This window comes from Saccopteryx bilineata, chromosome 3 (assembly GCF_036850765.1).
Source record: "Saccopteryx bilineata isolate mSacBil1 chromosome 3, mSacBil1_pri_phased_curated, whole genome shotgun sequence".
Classification (NCBI taxonomy): Eukaryota; Metazoa; Chordata; class Mammalia; order Chiroptera; family Emballonuridae; genus Saccopteryx; species Saccopteryx bilineata.
The window spans coordinates 14,171,239-14,192,922 of record NC_089492.1 but is presented as its reverse complement, the minus strand read 5'-3'; the positions used below and the strand labels follow the sequence as shown (position 1 = coordinate 14,192,922).

General features: G+C 50.3%; 1 protein-coding gene across 1 annotated transcript in view; it reads left to right on the top strand.

Moving 5' to 3' along the window:
• The first annotated feature begins 3,505 nt into the window (after positions 1-3,505).
• ZHX2 (zinc fingers and homeoboxes 2) overlaps positions 3,506-21,684 on the top strand; it is a 73,856-nt gene continuing 55,677 nt past the window's right edge. Inside the window, exon 1 of the mRNA XM_066265741.1 lies at positions 3,506-3,580. The gene's annotated coding sequence lies outside the window, so the exon portion shown is untranslated. The remainder of the gene's footprint in view (positions 3,581-21,684) is intronic.

Below are 21,684 nucleotides of genomic sequence, written 5' to 3'. Positions count from 1 at the left end.
GGCATCTGTCAGCTGCGTCCACCTTGTATCCCCCGTGTCCACTGGGCTGTCTCACACTCAGTCTGTTATTTGCCTTTCTCCTTTTTTTATATCGTGAGTTCCTAAGGGTAGGGACTGAGTCTTACTTATTTATGGCTCTCTGGTGCTTAGCACGGAGTCTGGTCCATACGGGGACTCGATAAGTGATTGTTAATCGAATATTTAATATAGTATTTAATATTTAATAATATTAATGTGTTCAATATTTAATAACTACGTATTACACATTTGTTATATCTAGTTATTGGTACCTATAATAACATTTCCACTGTGTGAGCATTTCTGCTGTAAAATGATACATGCATTCCTGGAGAACCTTGCATTCAGAAAAATGTAAAAGTCATAGCCCTTTGGGGGAAAGTAGGGGTGCAGCAGAGCCTCACAATTCATGCAACACTCTAACGAAGGGCGAGCCTAGTGGTACTGGCAGAATTCCAAGGGCATGCTAAAATTTGAGTTTAAAAATAAAAACAATAATTTAGGACCTGAGTAACTATAGGGTTCTATTTTCAAAACCAAGAGGGGAGCTTGGCAGAGGGGCCGGAGCAGGGTCGAGGCTGCCGAGCTGTAGAGGCAGGAGAGGACGGCACCTCTTCTGGAAGTTCAGGAGGGAGAGCCGTTGCGAGCTCTGTCAAAGTGCACAGGGACGCGTGAGCTAGCGTGTGGCCTTGCCTCAGAGACTGGGGAGGACTGAGCAATAAGAGCTTCTGAGAGCGAGCACGTGGTCGCCCGGTGAGAGGAGGAGCCCAGAACAAGGGGGAGTCTGGACAGCAAGGGGGTGTCTGGACGGCAAGGGGGCCTCTGTCGCTTGCTGTGTGGGGGTATTTTGCATCCAGCTGTTGTCACATGGGGATGTAAAACATTACTCCAGTGGGAACGCTTGCCTATGAACAGTGCCACCCCTGCGTTTTACTGACCTCTTTCCCCCTATACTTCACATGCACTCATCTGCCTTATGGAATCTAGCACAGGAGAATGAACGATGTACAATATAATCCACCATTCACAGATAAGTCAGGAGCGCCAGCTGGTCAGTTTGCATGGAGGAAGTTTGCAGACTCTCCACGTCAGCTGCACGTCACCTTCCTCTTGGTCCACGAGTCTGTTCAGTAAACCCATGCAGTCAGAATGTAGAGCAAGACCACGTAGTTGGGTAAGGCAAGAGCACCTTCCACCTGCGTGATGTGACTGTGTGCCCCATCAGGAGCGACTGAGCTCACACTTCTGGACTTGGTGTCAGAGGGACTCAACCCCCGCCTGCCCCGAAGCTGTGTGACCACAGGACTGCCGCTTAACCTCTCTGTGCCTCAGTTTTCTCAATGGCAAAATAGCACTGGTGATGCTGCCCAAGTTCTTTGTAAGAGCAGGTTAGCTAAAGCAGTGGTCCGCAAACTGCGCTCACAAGCCACATGTGGCTCTTTGGCCAGCTTAGGAGTACCCTAATTAAGTTAATAACAATGTACCTAACTAAAAGTTTAAATTTAAAAAATTTGGCTCTCAAAAGAAATTTCAATCAGGCTCCGTTGACTACTGAGTTTGCCGAGCACGGAGCTCCAGGATGAAAAGCTCTGTTTAGACTCTGCAGGGTTTTGTTGTCAAGTCAGTGCCTGGAATACTCAGGCTCATTCGTCTCCTGAGGTCCCTTCTCCACCGGATGGTTAGATCTAAGGACAGTGGGCAAGAGAGTTAAACTCCCTGGAGTCAAGGTAAATGAACGACTGGGATTAAATGTAGAAGCTTAACTTTCCCTACAGGAAGGAGAAGTAGAACTTCTGTCTGGGAAATTTTGCTGGCCTTCGACACAAGCGAGGAGGAAGGGAGCCCGGACTTCCGTCTCCAATGCCTCCCTCTCTGAGCGCCCTCCAGGACATCCCAGACTCTCCCTCCCTGGGGCCCAAGATCATCCATCCGCCCAGCCCTGGCTTAGAGTCCTCCCCACGTCCACTCCCCCGAAGCCAGGCCTGCCTGCCCCTTTCCACCCTCTCATTGCCCTTTCCCAGAATAGGCGGGCAGAGGGCCACCAGCTGGGGAGTCACATGAACGTGGGTTTGAATCGGCTCACATCTGAAAGCCACAGTGGCCAAAGTCTGGCTTCTCTGAGCCCATTTCCTCGCCTGGAGAATGGGCTATATATAAGTCCCGGACTGAACTGACTGACTGACTAGCAGACTTCCCTTCTGCCACGAGTAACAGGCGTGTAATTGAGTACTTTGCACACTGCAGCATGCCCAGGAGCGACCTGAGGAGCTTGTTAAAAAGCAGGTTCTGGTTCCGCAGGGCTGGGTGGGGCGCGAGAATCTGCCGTCCCTACAAGCTCCTGGGTGATGTGTGCTCACTCCTGCACAGCAGAGGTTCAGGTTAGATGCAGAGTGGCTGGCCCATTCCTACAAGCTCCTGGGTGATGTGTGCTCACTCCTGCACAGCAGAGGTTCAGGTTAGATGCAGAGTGGCTGGCCCGTTCCTACAAGCTCCTGGGTGATGTGTGCTCACTCCTGCACAGCAGAGGTTCAGGTTAGATGCAGAGTGGCTGGCCCGTCCCTACAAGCTCCTGGGTGATGTGTGCTCACTCCTGCACAGCAGAGGTTCAGGTTAGATGCAGAGTGGCTGGCCCGTGGCGAGTTCCTCAGCCAACAGGAGCTAGTGCCGTGAAGGTGGCTTCCCCCCCTACCGCCACCCCGCTCAGAGGGTTTTCCTTTGAGAACAGGGATGGATGCATCAAGAAACCCCTGCTCACCTCCAAATTCTTAGAAAAACAAGAAAAAATAAGTTTTGCTCCAAAGGCGGGCTGGGTGCAGGGAGTGAGAAGACCAGGCTTTAGCACAGGGCGCACACGTGCAGGACAGGTGGGCCTCCGCCTCTAGGGAAACCTCTAGAGCTCAGGCCTCAACTTGCAGCGCAGGGAACGCATCCTCCGAGCCAGGCGCACACCCTGGTCCTCGGGCCACAGCGTTCCTGGGGAATTTTCAGAGCACACACAGTTTGCTTGGCGGGAGTCTCCCAGGGTATAACTGCGCAGTTAGGGGTTTGGGTTTAAGACCTGCAAGTATCTTTTGGACTTGAGGCCTGCACACAAGGCTGTCCCCATCACCCTCATCAAAACGGAACCCCGAAGCACCCTTCACTGTTAGGAAGGACCTCAAAACCCAGAGGAGACTCCGAGTGAGGTTCTAGAGACACCCCACCCCCACCCCGGCCCGTCAGATCTGCTGGGAGTTTAGCTCTTTGCGAAGGCCTGCTGCTCAACGAGCTACTGACCCACCCAGGGTGAGTGTTTTTCCCCCTCTCAGAATCGCCACAAAGTCCAAAGATTCTGGGGTGGGTTTAATGAGCAGCTCTGTCCCCGCCGTTTCCTTCGCCTTTATTGTCCCTGGCTCCATCCCCATCTCCCTAGTGCCGCTGTCCTGCCACGAAAGAGGATGGACTGCCCTCACCCTGCCTTGCTTTTAATATTGAGTTTCTCTTCTCTGCAGGTCTTGACGCGCTGACTGGTGCCGGAGTCCAAGTGTAACGAGATTCCCAGGATGTAAGCGATACGGGACTGGTGAGTGACGATGTGTCTGGCGGAGGTCGGGGCCTTGGTTGGATGTCTGGAAGGGAAGGATGAATGGGAAGAGCAGGGGGCAGCTCTGAAACTGCCCCTTCCAGATGCCCCCAGAAAGGGCAGAGGGCAGAGCATCCAGGTGCGAGTCCCTTGCAATTACTGGGTCCCTGCCAGTCCCTCCGCAGAGGCAAACCGAGCCTGTACGTATCTGAGCTGTCCTCTGCGCTCAGACCACATCACCACCCAGTGGGCATGTGCTTGGAATTGTTTCCAGGGAACATCCACGCAGGGCATTCTTAGGACAGAGGGGGAGCCCCCTGGCCTCCACGGTTTGTAGACCACAGCCCCGAGGAGACGGGACTAAAGAGAGGCAAGAACAGCCTTGGTGTGTTGAAAGGGCTGTCGCTGACAGCAGGGAGGTGGATAGCGATTGACCTGACCTGAGGAAAAGTCTCTGACAAAGGGGGTGTGCCAAGGTGAAATAAGTGTCCGGTGGAAGTGGTTGAAGGGGGAACAGATGTGAGCAGGGCGGTATTTTTACAGATTGTTCCACCATCCGAGGGCGGTAGGATGAGGAAGAGGGCTCGGCGGCGTGGTGGAGGCGAGGTTGTGAGCGCATGCGCACACTGTCAGCACCGTTTGTTCCCTGGTCCTTGCGGCAGGGCTCCGCTGTTAAACCGCTCGCATGAGGCTGGAAGAGATGGCCCTCGGGACTCTACTAAGATGTTCTGTTCATTGGCCAGCTGTCCCTGAGCCAGTGCCAGACAGCAGTGTCACCCCAAACACCTACGTCTGGGATGGGGTGGGCACCTCGTCAAGCATGATGGGGGTTTTGACCAGAGTCTCTGGGACAAAGCTCTCTCCTATCAGGATCTGCAAGAGATTTGACCAGCTTGTCACACCATCGAGAGGTTTGGCGCAGGGTCCAGACCATGCAGACCAGGAAGGAGAAAGGGCACAGGGGAGGCTGGGAGGACAGTGAGCATGGCTCCCCCAAGAGAGTGGGCCTTTTTAGTAGGACCAGTACCACAAACTTGAGTCACCAAGACCTGGGTCTGCTAAGCCTGAGAAGAACCGCACTGTGGACCCTGCTGGGGAAATTGGGAAATTGCGCAGGAGGGACACCCACAGCGAGTGGGAAAGCCCGCATAATGCACACCTGGCCGGGCTTCCATTGTGCTTTGTGACTGGGTCTTCTTCCCCTGGGCCTGGGTCAGTGGCTGCAGGAAATATTTACCAAGGGCCCCTGAGGCAGTGCCCTGTGGGACTGACAGCCTGGAGGAGAATGGAGCTGGACAGTCACTGCACATAGGCTGGGCTTTGGGCAGAGTCTGGAGCGCTGGGGATGGGGGAGTTGGGAGGGTGGCGTTGAACAGCGCATTTGAGTCATGACTTGGTGCTTCCTTGGCCAGTTTTCAAGCAGGAACTGGGTTCTGAAGACAGGCTGTGTCCTAGGTTCACAGGACCTGGCACATAGTAAGTGCTCAGTAAGTGACTGTTGAATGACTGAAAGAGAAAATGATGAGAAGATAGCTCAGGGACATGACATCTGTGTTAAGTGCAGGGTCCCCAAAGTTAGACTGCGCCGGTTCAGATCCAGTCTCTTCCACTAGCTGTGGGGCCTTAGACAAGTGGCCGACCTCTCTGGGCTTCCGTCTCCTGTATGTAAAATGGGGATAATGATAATACCTATGGCCTCAGGTGCCTGTGAGGGTTGGATGGGTGCATTCATGGTCAAGCTGCTTGGCCCTGTGCCCATCTTATGCGGCAGGAAGTGCCCAACAAATATTAGCCCTTATTCTTGTCCTGTAGAAAATCACTGTGGGCAGGCGTCCCCTTTACTGAAAGACCTGTGCCACTTCGCTCAGGCCTATCAGGAAAAAATGAGGATGGACAGACAGCGGTGGAGGAGAGAAGCGAACCATGGGGTGGCAGCTTTCTCTCTCAGGGACAGCTGGGAGCCAGAGCAGAGAACCCTGGGACACCATCAGCATATCAGACCTGGGGCCAGAAGAAACGACTCAATCAGGAGACCAGGGTCCAGCCGTCCCCGGGACTGCTAGTGTGACACCCACTCCAGCCTGGCGGACTAGACGCGAAAACTCCACCAGAGGCCCGAGCTTTCCTTTTTGATGCGCAGCTCCAGCCCGCTCTCAGAGGAACAAAGACCCGTGTACACTCTCCTTTCCCTTTGCTTTCCTTTTCCCTCTATTTCCCCATAAAGCGGATGGCAGGGACCTGCCTACCACGTTTATCTCTGAGCAGCCTGGGAACTAAGAATGGTTTAGTATTTTTAAAGCATTGCTTTAAAAAAAAAAGAAGAAGAGAAAACAATATGGAACAGAGACTGCATGTGACCCAGCTAGCCTAAAATACAGTGTGTCCATAAAGTCATGGTGCACTTTTGACCGGTCACAGGAAAGCAACAAAAGACAATAGAAATGTGCAATCTGCACCAAATAAAAGGAAAACTCTCCCAGTTTCATATCTATTCAGTGCAGTTTGATATGGGCTCACACACAGATTTTTTAGGGCTCCTTAGGTAGCTATCCCATATAGCCTCTACAGACTCGTCACTGACTGATGGCCTACTAGAACGGGGTTTCTCCACCAAACTGCCGGTTTCCTTCAACTGCTTATCCCACCAAGTAATGTTATTCCTATGTGGTGGCGCTTCGTTATAAACGCGCCAATATTCACGTTGCACTTTGGTCACGGATTCGAATTTAGCGAGCCACAGAACATACTGAACTTTCCTCTGTACCGTCCACATCTGAATGGCATGGCCGTGGGCTGCTCCACTGTATACACGGTGTTACGTCATCATCTGCGCATGCGCACATGCTGCCACATCATCCTACAGAAACTGGGAGGGTTTTCCTTTTATTTGGTGCAGATTTCACATTTCTACTATCTTTTGTTGCTTTCCTGTGACTGGTCAAAAGTGTACCATGACTTTACGGACACACTGTATTTACTACCTGGCCCTTTACAGAAAAAGTTGGCCGAGCTCAGAAAGAACCCCAGCCGCCGACTCTCAGAAAGAGTCACCAGACCAGGGTTTGGATCCGGCAGTGGCTGGTCAGAACCGGATTGAGCCGTTTAGGCCGTGAGAGCACCGGGGAGGGGGACTCAGTGGTGGCTTTCACAATGGCAGTGGTGGCGGCAGCCGTGGAAGAAGGAATAGAGGTGGTGGGCAGAGCTCACTGAGCATGTGCGCTGGGCTGGGCCTGCGGTGAGGGCCTCGTCCCTGCCATCCCCTCACCAGCCCTCTGAACTGCGTGCAGTTATGGACCCTCGGACACAAGCTGCTGGGGGCAGAGGCCGCCAGCTCATGAGAGGAGATGGAGCCGGGGTGTGAACCCAGGCCATCCATCGACTCTGCATGCTCCTGCTTTGCCTCCCGATTGTAGCTTTACCTCTCCTTCCAGGCACAGAAGCCTTTGGCCCTGCCTTCCCTCGGTCACTTTCCCGACCTCCTTTCCCCAGTTACCTGACAAAAAAGCTTCCCCACAGTAAAGGGGGAAGTGAAACACAGGAGAGCTGTGAGAAACAGCTCGGAGACATGAACGTCTAGAACGGCGGTTCCAGCATTCATCCATTTATCTGTCCATCCGTCCATCCAACACCACACCGGGAACTCATGAGAGCCCTTATCCATGACAGTGACAGGTGGGGCAAACGCCCAGTGCCCGGGTCCTCCAAACCTAATACCACAGGGAAGCTCATTAAATAGCATCCAACACTTGATTAATATGCTGCAGTTCGGGCAGCACCAGCCTATTTCAGCATTCTTCCCCTCCCCACCCGTTACCATGACGACACTATTCTAACAAACAGCTCCTTAATAGTTAACGAAAATTATGCTCCTGACAGGGGAACAGAAGAGCAACTGCAGTGCAAAGGGTCTGCAAGGACAGCTTTGCATGAAGCCCCGGTGCCCCTGGCCCCTGCATGCCATTATCGTCAAGAAATGTGCACGTTCTGGGGGGCTGGGCACCAACCTGATGCCAGGCCCGCGTTGTGCACAGCAATGGAGGGTTGTCAATCCTTCAATACAGAATGTCACAACGGCTGCGCAAGGACGGGGTGGGGTAGCGTGATAGCATTATCAGACACTCCTTTGTACAATGATCTACTAATTTCCCCACTGCTCGCCTGAGGCTGCTGAAACCTCGTTTGCTCGCTGTGTCTTGAATCAAGCTGCATTGTGAGACAGCGTGTGCAGAACCCAGAGCATGCGTGCACTGGTGTGAGAAGGAGCTTGTTTCCCCTTCTGGGCGCCATCTGGTCCCACACGGTTGAATCAGTAACAAGCAGGTGCAGGGACCAGGGGTCCCAGTCCTCTGCCCTCAAGGGGATCAATGCCACAAGAGAAAAGTTCATTGAGGGACAGAACGTTCTATGGCAGTCCTCACCACTGCCATGGTCTGACTGTGTGCTGCGCACTGGGGAAGCACAAATTAATTACATAATCCAGATCCCCAATGGGAGAGATGGGTGGATAACTACAGGAAAATGGGAAGAGTGCTATCATGGGGATCTATTAGCTGTGTGTGTGTCCTTAGGTAAGTTACTTTACTTCTCTGGGCCTCAATTCACTCATCAATAGATTGGTGATAAGACCACTACCTATATGACGGCCTAACTATTGTCATGAAGTTTAAAAACATGAAATATATGTATAAAAAAGCACTAAAAAACAGTTATTAAAATACTCCAAAGAGTGGACACATGGTTGGTGTTCGTTGCTATCGGAGTTTCTAGATACCCATGGTCCCATGCATACAATTATAATAGTAGCTGACATCTTTCTCCTCTGGGCTTACTCTGCTAAGTGTCAGGGTTACACTGTCTCATTGAACCTTCACAGGCAACCCTGTAACACTTCCATCACTACTGTCCTCACCTCTCAGATGAGGAGATGGAGGCTCAGAGGAGTCAGGGAACTTGCCCAAAGTCGTGAGGTTAGTAAGGGGGGATGGGAATCCAGTTTGTCTGTGTTGGTCTCCTAGCCAGACACAGTGCAAGGAGCAGGCAGGTGGTCCTGGGGAGGGGGGGTTAGCACAAGCAGCTCGGACAGGGCTGACTCGGGAAAGTGGCCAAGGGTGTCTGGAAGGTTCACAGGTCCTCAGGGCCAAGGACGGGATTGGAGGCTGGAGGGACAATTCTAGCCAGGAAGACTCGGAGGGGTCTGGGGAAGCTACACTTGGAAGAGAACCACAATCTGATTGTTTGAAAGGCTGGTTCTTCGTATTGAGTGGGAGCTTATCTTCAGCAAATATGACCTGTTTATTTAAAATATGCCTTGGATTTTTATTTAAGATCTATGGATTGGGAGAGGATGAGTGAGTCAGAAGGGGAGAGCAGAGCTTGTCGAGTTTTTCATTTCCTTGTAGCAGGATTTAATTAGAACAACCGGAGAACACCTGCATCAAGTGTGTGTGTGTCTCTGGAAATTGAAAATATTTTGTGCCAGCACCTCCAAAAGCAATGGAAGTGGCAGAGAAAAGAAGGTTTGGGTGGTGCAGCTATTTTAATTATAATCAAAGCCATACTGGAGTGCACTTGTTAATACATATGTGATGCGTATCAGCTATTTACTAAAACACAATAGTGTTTCACCAAGCTCACTGGTGAACAAGAAGTCTTTATTTAGCTCACAAGCTACAGGGTTCAGCCTGTCTGGGTTGGGTTCGCTCATGAACCTGAGGTCAGCTCAGGGTCAGGTAATGGCTCTGTGATCTGGGCTGGGTTCATCTACACCTGGCTGGCTGGCTGCCAGCTGACCTAAGATGACCTGTCAGGCTGACAGAGGTGAGCTGACACAGCTTCACATGCCTCTCACCCTCCAGCAGTCATGCCCAGGCATGTTCTCTTGCGGTGGCAGAAGAGCGAACGAGGGTCATTGCTTTTCCAAGCCTGGGCTTGCATCTTCTCTGTTTACAAATGTCCAATTGGTCAAAGCAAGTCACATGGCCAGAGTCTCAATAGGAGGGCTCCACAAGGTCACATGTCAAAGAGCTTGGATACCAGGAGGGGTACAGAACCAGGACTGTTACTACAATAAATAACATGTTTCCCAAATCCACCAGATGAAACCATCCAGCCATCTTGACGGAGGAATTCCCAGACAAACTAGAAAAGTCACATAAGTTCCTCTGGTCCAGGAGACACAAAGTAGATTTGGCCTCAAAATGAGCCCTCAGCATGTGGCATATAAGTCAGCATCTGTGTCCTCCACATCACATCTGATCCCCGACCCAGGGTGTCTGCGGTGACACAGAGAACCCGTCACTAGAGGAATGGGGACCCAGTGTGCTCCCGACGGCACTCGGTTTGGATGCTTTGCTCGTCCTAAGCTGCGTGCCCGCAGAGCAGGGACAGCGTAGCCCTGGGAACGCAAGGCTAACGTGTGCTTCCCTGCAGACCTCGGTACCCAAAGCTTACCCTAAGGGCACTGCCGAGAAATAAATGTAGGTCAAATGAGAGAAAGGCCTGTCTAAAGATATTTTTATGCTACATCATTTTTTTTCCATAGTAGCCTAATACCTTAAGTGATTTTGCACCTGATAGTTTCCATAGCAATAAGGACTAGCATTATTCCCAATTCAGAGATGAGGAAACTGAGGCCCAGGGAGCTTAAGGAACTGCCTTAAAGCCAAGTGTGTAACACAGCCCCATCTCTCTCGACCATCCCTGATCTCCAGCTCAGCCCGAGGGCCGCCTTCCTGCATATCCTTAAGACTCTGTTCAAATCCTGATTCTGTCTCTTGCAGACATGTGGTCTTGGACATGTGACATACCCTTCTCCTAGCCTTTGGAGAGACTCTTATCTCCCCCATAGGAGAAGTGAATGAGTTTAAAATGAACGACTAAGATTCTCGAGCGCTGCCCTACAGCTGGAAATGTTCCTAGCGCTCTCCTTTAACCCTCAAACCCGCCCTGAGAGAAGTACTGTTACCACCTCGTCTTTATGGGGAGGAGCAGAGGCTCCGTGACACGGAGTGACCTGCCAGAGGTTTCACCGTACAAGGCTGGACCTGGACGCAGCCTTGAACCTCTGCACTTCTGCTTCCCACATAAAGCGGCAGCCAGGACACCGCAGATCTTAGCTGTCATTGTCCCTTTGGAACGGTGAGATTCAGAAGCAAGAATGCCCGCAGGAGAAGCACAGGTGTCAACCCTGCCCCCACCTTCAAACACATCGAAGCCCAAGCACCTGGTCCCTTCAGATCACAGGAACATCACGTTAGAGAAGCCCTGAATTCACTCCCCAGAAGAACAACAGGGGGGAAACAATTCTACTCCATCCAAAGCTTGAGGTCACAGACCCTATGACTCAGAAAGCAGTGGCATCATCTAAGTTTTAACACTTAACACCGCGTGACCTGTGCGCACAGACGCCGGGGATTCAGATGAGGTATCGCCGCCAGTTCATTTGCTGAGCACGTGAACGTTTCTAAAAAGGGCGGTGCTTGGGGCACTCGGGTCCTCCCACCCGCACCCTCACGCTACAGGTATCTATAAAGCTTTCTAGGCTCCTTGAAGTCAGCGCCTTTTAAACTCCTGGAGGGAGATTAGATAGGAATGAGTGTCCACGTTTTACAGATGAGAAAATGAAGGTCAGAGCAGCTAAATTTTGGCTGCCAGCCCCTAGGGGAGGCGAAAGAGGTCATATCTGACTCGGACTGAAACTGTGTTTCTTTGCATTCAATCTGGGATGGGGAAAATAGTGTTTACCTCTTAGAGTTGTTATGGCGATTAACTAGTTCGTCTATAATATCATGTGCTTAGAACAAACAGTACCACAGATAATCATATAAAGTCTTTTTGCTCAACGTGTCGTTATAATGTTGATGAGATGCTGTAGGAACTTAATTAACTCTTGTGCATATCAATTTAGCCTATGGTCAGGTTGGTCTCATTAGATATCATTTCGCTTAAAGTCGTAAAACCTATTGACGTTAAGCGAGGACTTACTGTACCTAGAACAAACCTCAAAAGCACAAGATAAGTAGTGCCTATTGCCGTGACTGTGACTGTGTGCATTTTGATCAGGGTAAACAAAGGCAGTCATCTGATAAATGTTGTCTGTGGACAAAGTATCTATCAGGGCCTGGGGGTGGAACCACACAGCATTTCCTGGGATGAAAACATTTCCAGGCCACTGGGAGAGGTGACTTGCCCAAGGTCACCCTGCTGGGGACTAGATAGATGTTAGCTTCCCTGACCTCAAGATCTCAACCCTTTCTGCTTTCCCCGGCAGCCTGAGTCTCCTAAGAGGGGGTTCTGTCCCATCCCCAAGTCTCCCATTCCACCACCACCCCTTCTCACGATTAGGGAAGTGCTTGCCTTCCTGTGTCCAATGGAAACCACACCCCCATCTCTCCAGGAGTTGCAGCCAGCAGACTGATGGAGCAGTGAACGCAGGTTGGCATCAACCATGCAAAAAGGGTACAGTTTGTAGCTGAGAACACTTAATTAAGCACTGGGTTTAATTAACTTAAATCAATCTCCCTCCCTACTCCCATGCCCCCCTCGAAAAGCGGGGCCGTTAAAGCGTAGTCCCTCACTGGAAGTCCTGATTTTAGCAGTTTGTAATCAGACTCAAATTGCTGGCTTGTTGTCTTAATCTGCCCCTGAGATAGCAGCCTTCCCCATGTGGTTACGCTTCCTCTCTCTGGCCACGTTTCAGACAGAGACAAGCATTGCACTGCAGTTTATCACGTTGTGGTTATTGTTCCCTGAAAGGAGTGAGTGGAAACAATAGCCTTTCTTTGCATAATTCTTTAAACACGCGCTCACACGCACGCGCGCGCACACACACACACACACACACACACTCACACACTTTTTTATTTTTAATTCCAAATCCAGCAATGAGCTTTGCACTTTCACAACCACTGTGATGATGCCTCCTTTGCCTCTACCTTCAAGAATCTTCATTAATTTTTTTAAAAACATTTTTTTTCTTCTCTCTAAAAAAAATAGAGACCCGCCCCAAATTGCAAAATAATGAAATACACAGAACTGGGCCTTAGATCCCTAGAATTTCTCCCTTCCCTCCCAAGCGCACCGGGACAACCGTGATGCCCTGCCTCTTCCTGAGGCCGACGTCAGCCACCCTGGTCCAGACCCTGTCATCTTTCACCTGGACCTGAGCCGTCTCCCCACGAACAGTCTTCTTGCTGCTTGAAATTCACTCTTGATTCCTCAGCCCATTATCTTTTTAAAATACAGATCAAGTCGCATCTCTCCCAGGGATTGGAAGCATCTAATAGCTTCTCCCTACAACTGAACTGATGTCCAAACTCCTTTCCCTGGCTACCCAAACCCTGAAGGACCCCATTTCTCTCCACCTCTCCAACCTCATTTTCTACACACGCCCCTCCTCCACTGCGCTCCGCCATGCTTTCTCTCTTCCTCTCTTCCTGTCGCTCAGATACAACCAGCCTGCGTCTGCCCTACGGTTTTGCATTTTCTGTTTCCTCCATACGCAGTGTTCTATCTTAGCCTGGGTCCCCCGGGAAACAGTGGCTGTATGATGAGGGGATGGGGTGGGGACAGGGGCAAATGTGCTGTCCCAAGTAGCAGCAAGAATGAGGGGAAGGAGTGAGAAAGAGAAAACGGTTCTATGAACGCATTATTCTGCTCACTGCTTTCTTCATGAGAAACCAGCCAGCGGCTCTGAACCTTGGGCAATATGCTAAACTGTAATGCAACACGTGCGTGCGCGCATACACACACACACACACACACACACACACACAAATCCACCACGTTTTGCAAAACTGCTCACTAGCAGCACAGGGCTTTAGGGCAAACGAGGTTAGGGACACAACATTCACATTGAACAACTATTGTGTCACATTTAAAATAATAACCTAATAAAATCAGTAGCCTAGTTTTATGCACATTACCTGTGGTTTAGAAATACACCAGCCCTGCAATAATTATTGTAGTTTTCCTTTCAAAAAGACCTGTGTGCTTGAGGAACTGGCTGTCACAGGAATTGCAGCTGTGGGTGGGTTACTGGGAAGGGAGTGAAATTGGACGAAAGTTGTTAACACCAGGTGGGGACAAGTAAACTGAGGTCGCTGGCCCGTGTTGCAGGTGGAAGCAGGTGTGCAATTTGGGGATTTCCATGCAGCTCGGTTCACTGGCTCAAGTGGTCTGTATTCGCCTACTGTTTCTCACAGATGAAATCGGGCACAAGCAAATGCAAAATTCATGGTATACTCAACTCGTTCTCTAGTATCAAGCATGTTGGAACAAACCTGCTTTCTCCAAACGAGCATTATAGCAGACCCGACAGAGGTGTGTCTCAGAAAAGCCGGCGGGGCTAGAAAGAGTGAGGAATTTCCTTGTCGGCCCCTTCCCTCTCCTGTCTCTCAGGGGTCTGTGTCCCCACCAGCGGGAGCTCTGCTTTGTGTTCAGGGTGCTGACCTGGCCCCTCTGAGCGGCCACTGGAGAAGCCGAGGACTTTGGGGGACTGGGCAGGGGGTGCCTGGGGACAGAGCTGCAGCAGCCCCCCATCGAGGGTGCAGTGTTGGTCATGCTGATGCCTGGCCGTCACGGGAGGAGACGTGGGGACTGAAAAACTGGTGGAATCAGGAGTAGGTTGTGCTTTGTAAGTCCACTTAAAGATACCTCTTCAGGGGAAATGGTGAGGACCATAGTCAGAGAGGTAACAACACGGCCAAGTGCAAAACAGAAGCAGAAGCCACTGGAGCTGGGAGTGACATGATTGGACTGAGACTTTTTAAATATTGACCTGAAATAGTGTAGAGCCCGGGTGGGTGGAAACCAAATGCCAAAGCAGACAAGAAGCAACGGCGGCCTGGGCCGGGGGCCGGAAAGCGGGGGGAAGGGCCAGATTCAAGGTGTATTTTGGATGCAGAGCCAACAGGAGTGGCTGATGGATTCATTGGGTGCGTGGAGGGGTGGGTTCTTGCCCATCACTGGAAGGCTGTTCTTTCTGGCTCATGGAGAAGTTGCTGGATTGCAATCAGGAGACAAGCCTGCTGCCCTTAGCAGTGTGACATTTGACAAGTCAGCGAAAGCTGAAAATCATTGAGATGTTGAATCTGTCACCCGTAGAGGGACCATCTAGAGGCCAGTCTGTAGAGTGGCAGCGTTTGGCTGTAATTAATGCTAACACACCCAGCAAGAGTGAAATTCTGGGAAGCATTGGGGGGGGGGGGCATCTCCTTACCACCTAGCATTGAAAGTACCTCCTAGGAGGTGGGGTTTTGTGTTGGGAGTTTTGGGATGATCTTGAAAGTTCTCATCATAACAGCACTGACAATAACAAAATATTTACAACAGTGGTTCTCAGCAGTGGGAGGGGTGAGGGGACAGTTTGCCTCCCCCCAGGGAGCATTTGGCCTTATGTGGAAACATTTTTGGTTTATCAGTTTGTGGCCGGGCTTCTAGGGGCACGTGGTGGGTGGAGGATTTTAGCAAGCCGCCGAACATCGGACAGGGCTCCTGGCAGCACCCTCAGCAAAGCACTAGCTGGCCCCAAATGTCAGCTGTGCCCAGGTTGAGAAACCCTGATTTAAAATACCATAAACATCCAACATGGGCAGAAATGGTTAGCCCTTTTCAGGCCCGCTGTACGACCCCGCGCTCTGGAGCGTCGGCCGTGTGGACGGGTGGGCTCCGCCGCTGTCTACACCTGACACAGCCTTTCTAGCTCTGTAGACTTGGGAGGCATCGATCACGAGTTGAGTACACATGTGCTGAGATCAGCGTTTCTGAAAGGCTGCCAATTCAGGGGTAAACTTTTTTAAATTAAAATGCACAAAAATGCCATTAAAAGTTAAGCAACGTGTGCCAAAAATTAGAAACAACCGAGATGCCCTTCAGTAGGTGAATGAAGAAACGAACCACGCCACATCCACACAATGGAGTGCTATTCTGCCCTAACAGAACAAGCTATCGAGCCAAGAAAAGACTCGGAAGAACCGTAAGTATGTATCGGTAAGAGAAAGAAGACAATCTGGAAGGGCTATGCACGATATGGTTCCCACTCTGTCCTATTCTGATAAAGGCAAACTATAGAGACACTAAAAACATCAGTGGTTCCCAGGGATGGGGGGGGGGGAGAGAGAGAGAGATGAATAGGTAAAGTACAGGGGGTTTTTATGGCAATGAAACTACTCGGTGTGGGCCTGACCTGTGGTGGCGCAGTGGATAAAGCGTCGATCTGGAAATGCTGAGGTTGCCGGTTCACAACCCTGGGCTTGCCTGGTCAAGGCACATATGGGAGTTGATGCTTCCAGCTCCTCCCCCCTTCTCTCTCTCTGTCTCTCTCTCTCTCCCTCTCTCTCTCCTCTCTAAAAATGAATAAATAAAAATAATAAAAATAATAAAAAATTTAAAAAAAACTACTTGGTGTGATACTGTAATGACAGGCACATGTCCCTATACATTTGTCAAAACCCATTAAGTGTATGATACAAAGAATGAACCCTAATGTGAAGTATGGACTTCGGTTAATGATCGAGTCTCGTTCGTCAGTTGTGAGGAATGGACCACACCAGTGGAAAAGGGTGAATCACAGGGAAACTGGGCGCAGCGCAGAGGAGTTCGTGGGAACTCTAACTTTGGGGCATTTTTTCTGTAAACCTAAAACTGCTCTGAAAATTAGTCTACCTTTTTTTTTAAGTTAGGTACTATAACATACCATAATTAACAAAGTTAGTATAATTATCCTAATAGCGACACACACTGAGTGCTCCAAAGAGGCAAATACATAATAAAAAGTTATCGCCATCATCATTGTTGGCAAGGATGTAACAGAACTGGAAAGAAAGAACAGCACTCGTTTAAAGAGCCTTTATTCAGGTCCAAGCAGATAAAATGTTGAGCCTTATGTATTTGGTTGCCACCACTACCCTAGGAGGAAGGTCTTAATGATTGTCTTCATTTTATAAGCAAGGGCACATGCCCGGGGGCCCCAGCGCATCAGGGGTGGGTTTGAACCACATCTGATGGATTGCTACTGCACTCCGCCTTCATGCACATACGTGTGAGAGTGAACATGGGTGACATAAGAAGGGAGAGATGGCCTTGGCTGGTTGGCTCAATGGTAGAGCGTCGGCCTGGCGTGTAGGAGTCCCAGGTTCGATTCCTGGCCAGGGCACATAGGAGAAGCGCCCAATTGCTTCTCCACCCCTCCCCCTCTCCTTTCTCTCTGTCTCTCTCTTTTCCTCCCGCAGCCGAGGCTCCATTGGAGCAAAGATGGCCCGGGTGCTGAGGATGGTTCTGTGGCCTCTGCCTCAGGCGCTAGGATGGCTCTGGATGCAACAGAGCGACGCCCCAGAGGGGCAGAGCATCACCCCCTGGTGGGCATGCCGGGAGTCTGTCTGACTGCCTCCCCGTTTCCAGCTTTGGAAAAATGCAAAAAAAAAAAAAAAAAAGAAGGGAGTGATGAGGGTGATCGCTGAGAGTGCAAGAGAAAGAAAAGGAAAAAGGCATCAAAAAAACGAAAATGCACAAACCCACAAATGAAGGAGAAAGAGAAGAAGGAAGAAAATGGGGGGAAGGAAGGTGTCAGGAGGAGATGGAGAAAGAAGGCAAGGAGCCATGTCCCCTAAGAGCTTCCTGGAGCTGGTGGCCAGGGCAAACTACAGTTGTCCCAGCATCCCCTGTTCCCACCCATCCCCATCCCTTGTGCTATGTCTGGGTCCCTTCCTGTGAGTGTCACCACTTTCCGCCTGCTTGCCCACCAGGGCTCATCCCAGGGTAGTGTGTGGTGGTGACCCGGGCTGACCAGTATTTCCCTTGGACTCTGGCCAGCCCGAGAGGCGCCTGAAGCCGTCCTTCCACCATGGGTGGTCCCGGGTTGCTCCTCTCACCTAAGGTTGTTCAGAAGGTTCCAAGTTAGCAGCAAGAGCCCACGCCCGTCTCCAGGGGTGCTCCCTTTTCAGAGAGAATATGAGGACCAGGCAGCAGCAATCTGATCCTTACATGTGGATGCGAGAACCATAATCCCAGAGGGCCGCCTCTAGTCCTGTAGGGGTGCCTGCAGTGTTCAGAGCCCCAAAACACAGAAACAGCCATTTGACTCCTTCAGAAGGTGCTAGAATAAATCATCCTGTGCCACCCAGGTTCCTGAGGGCATCTGAGCAGGTCACTGAACCAACCCGTGAAACAAAGATCTAGCTGACCCACCTGGCGTTTTCACATCCTTGATAAGCTGATGTTATGCATGGAAGGGACAGTGGTATTTCTTCTCTGTCTCTTCCATCTCTTTCCTAATTCTGCACTGTCACCTTTCTATCCTCCTTAGTACCCTGAGCCCCATCCTTCACCCAGTAACAGAGAAACCCACATGAGGACCTAGGACTGGCTATAGAGCCAGACAGGTGGCTGTGTGACCTTGGCCAAGTGGCTTCATGTCTCTGAGTCTTAGAGTCTTAGCATCTTGGTCTATAAAATGGTGTAACAGCAGCTATTAGAACATAAGTTCCCTTCTAGCAGGTCATTGGCCTTCTATTCATGGCTGGGTCCCCGGCATGTTGCATAATATTAGCAGATAGTAGGTGCTCAATAAATGAAGAGATTTTTTTTTTAGAATGAATAAATAAATGAACAAAAAATCACTTTATAGCGTTTCTGTAGGGATTACATAAGATACTGTGTACATAGCGTGTAAAAGATAGAACTGATGCCCCCAAAATGCTGATGACCCATGTCATTGTGTCACAAGGATTTACAGTCATTATCTCGTCATAGCCTCCCAAGAATCCCATGGAATAGGTCTGGTTATGCCTATTTTAGGCAAAGGGAAAACAGAGAAGAGGGCAGGGAGTAAAAGAATTTTTAGAAGGGAGCTCATTCCTTTTAATAAAAACTGTACCTTTAAAAAAAAAAGTCACAGCAAGAAGCTGTAGGAAGGTTCTAAAGTCAGTCCAAGGAGAAGAGACGTGTGCTTCTTGGGCTTTGGATCTAGACTGGCAGGCGTTTATGTCTCCCTGTGGAGTCCTCTGCCCCTAAAGGACATCCCAGGTTGGGGCAGGATGGTCCTTCCCTCCCCTTCGTTTGCGGTGGTCCTCTCCTGTCTGCAGAGAGCACTGGCTGAGACATTGGGTGCCCTGCTGTGCTCTCGCCAACAATAATAGTAATCCTAATGAATTGCAGGCTGATGAATCCCTGATTGCAAGAGAGAGAAAAATTAAGAGTGAACTGATTGAAACTCTTCATACAGCTCATTGTTTGGGAAGAGTCTGGTTTGGGAGGAGGGAGGACAGGGGATTTTCCCGGAGATCCAACAGGAGATTTTAAGACAATTCTGATGGTCCAAGAAAAATGGGCTTCTTGGCTATGCTTATCTGGGCCAGAGCATTTGTCACACAACATCAGAATTGCCTGCTTCCTTCATTGTTGGTGCCTAAAAAGGTTGGGGATGACACCAACATCCTTTCCCTGCTGGCTTAATGGATTAATGTAGCATCCCAAATGTCGCCGGTGTGACAATATATGATCCATATCCTGACCTAAGGAGTCTAGGTGCTGGTCAGGACAACAAGGAAACAACAGAAAGAGCAGTAAAAATGCTACGGGGAAGAGCATAGATTTGTTTATGAGTTGTAACTGTACAGGGGTTTATAGAAATTGATTGCTGAAACTTGAGCCCTGCAAAGGCCATTGTGCCGAAACAGTCGCCGCGGCCACGCCCTCCTCCTGGGCTGTGCAGCATCTCCTGCAGCAGGCACCGCCCCCTCAGTGTCCCTTCCGCATTTCTCCGCCTAATTTAATTGCAAATGCCCTGAAGTGCTCACACGTCCCCTGCGATGTGATTACTATTGGCTCTTCAGTTCGCCACCACCTGTGTGCCCCCTTTAAAGAAAAGGAGAGCTCAAGAGGGACGACGCATGTCAACATTAATTGCAACTTAAGGCAGTTCCTTGGAGACGACCCTGGGGAGAGGAATGGGGGAAATCAATTCTGGTGATTGAAAAACAATATGAGAATTAAGCTGCCGTCCTGAAATCTTCTGCAGGGGACAGGAAAATGCCTCTCTGGATTTTCTGTCCGTGGGTCAGTGGAGACTGTTACTCATTCAACACAGTGCCATTCACACATTTCTTGAGGACATGCTCTGAGTGAAGCACCAGGCTAGACCCCATTTCATAGACCAAGACACCAAGGCTCAGGGACTCAAAGCCACTTGGCTAATGTCACATAGCCACTTGTCTGGATCTGCAGCCAGCCCCTGCTCCATTGCCTTCGCTGCTTCCCTGGGTCTGAGCACAGTGCTAGGTCCCCCCAACCCTCACCCGGTTTTCTCAGACTTGATTACATGTCATCAGGGAAAGAACAGTGCCTGGGAATTGGGAGGTACCGGGTACTACCTCAGAGAAGATACTGAAGACCTCTGAGCCTCAGTTTTCATGGCTATAAATGGGGATAAATATAACATCTAAGGTTAAACTTCCCAACAACCAGGATGTGGGAACACACTTTAAAAACCAGCATGTCCTGAGCTAGTGTGAGTTATTTCTTGACACTCTGGGTGTCCTGGGAGCCTGTTGTCGAGAAATCTGGGCTCCTTCCTCCCCTTGGAGTCACTTCTAGGTCATGAGAGGCAATACAGCCTAGTGGTCATGACCAAGGTTAGAATTCCAAGCTCCCTACTTGCTAGTTATGTGACCTCCAGCAAGTTACCAACCACACTGTGCCTGTTTCCGTCACCTACTAAATGGAAATGATAACAGCACCTACCTACTTCAGAAAGCTGTTACAAGCACTAAGAGAGCTTTTTCTGGGCATAATAGTAACCACCTGCTTTCCAGCACCATTGCTCTATTGTTTTCCTTAAGAACACAACAAAGGCCCTGGCCGGTTGGCTCAGTGGTAGAGCGTCGACCTGGCGTGCAGAAGTCCCGGGTTTGATTCCTGGTCAGGGCATACAGGAGAAGCGCCCATCTGCTTCTCCACCCCTCCCTCTCTCCTTCCTCTCTGTCTCTCTCTTCCCCTCCCGCAGCCGAGGCTCCATTGGAGCAAAGATGGCCCGGGCGCTGGGGATGGCTCCTCGGCCTCTGCCCCAGGCGCTAGAGTGGCTCTGGTCACAACAGAGCGAGGCCCGGAGGGGCAGAGCATCGTCCCCTGGTGGGCAGAGCGTTGCCCCCTGGTGGGCGTGCCGGGTGGATCCCAGGCAGGCGTATGCGGGAGTCTGACTGTCTCTCCCCGTTTCCGAAAAATACAGAAAAAAAAAAAAAAAAGAACACAACAAAACCTTGAGATGCTAAGCCATCACTGGTGATTGCATTTCTTGGTCTGAAAATCAAGTCTAATTGTTTCTGGAAAACATTGCGTCCTACTATTTGGTTTTGAATTTTTACCATTCAGACAGGGAATTTTTTGTTCTGTCTGTTTTGTTTTGTTTTTTTAATGTGGTGTTTAGAAATTTAATGGAGCAATTTTTATTTCCATCTAGTGAAGTAGGTTGCTAAAGAAACTGGAAACTGAAGACCAGGCTTGCGTCCCAGGATGTTGCCTCATTCGTGGGGTGATTTTCCTGTTTTTCTGACGAAGAAATGAGTTTGTTTTTTCTTTAAGCTGGTCAGTGCCATAGCCGATTCTCTCACGCCCTGTCAGCCCCGTACAGCCAGACAGCTGGCGATGTGAGCCAGGAGAGCAGGTAGCCTAGACGCAGGGACAGTGTGGCAAGGACAGCTTGGTTCTTCTTGCCACAGGTGGTGGCCCGGCTCACTACAGGGCCACATGTTGGCTCATTGGAGGCCTCGAGTAGTTCTGCTTGACCTGGAACCCCTAATTCACGAGGAGAAATCATGGCTGTCAGTCTCCTTCAAGTAAATGACACATTTCAAGACTTCCGAGGGAAATGGATCAGGTGGTGACCCTGACTTGTCCACACTGTGAAAATAAGCCACCACTTCCTCAAGGTCTCCATGTGTGTGACACACCATTCCTAGGTGTTTTGTGTCACATCCTCACTAGTGTCCACCAACCACCCATCTCACAGCTGGGGAAGCTGGAACGCAGGGAGGGAAAGGGACTAGCCCGAGCTGACACCGCTGTGAAATTACCCAGCAGGGTCTCTTTCATTCCAGAGCTCTCATTCTCTG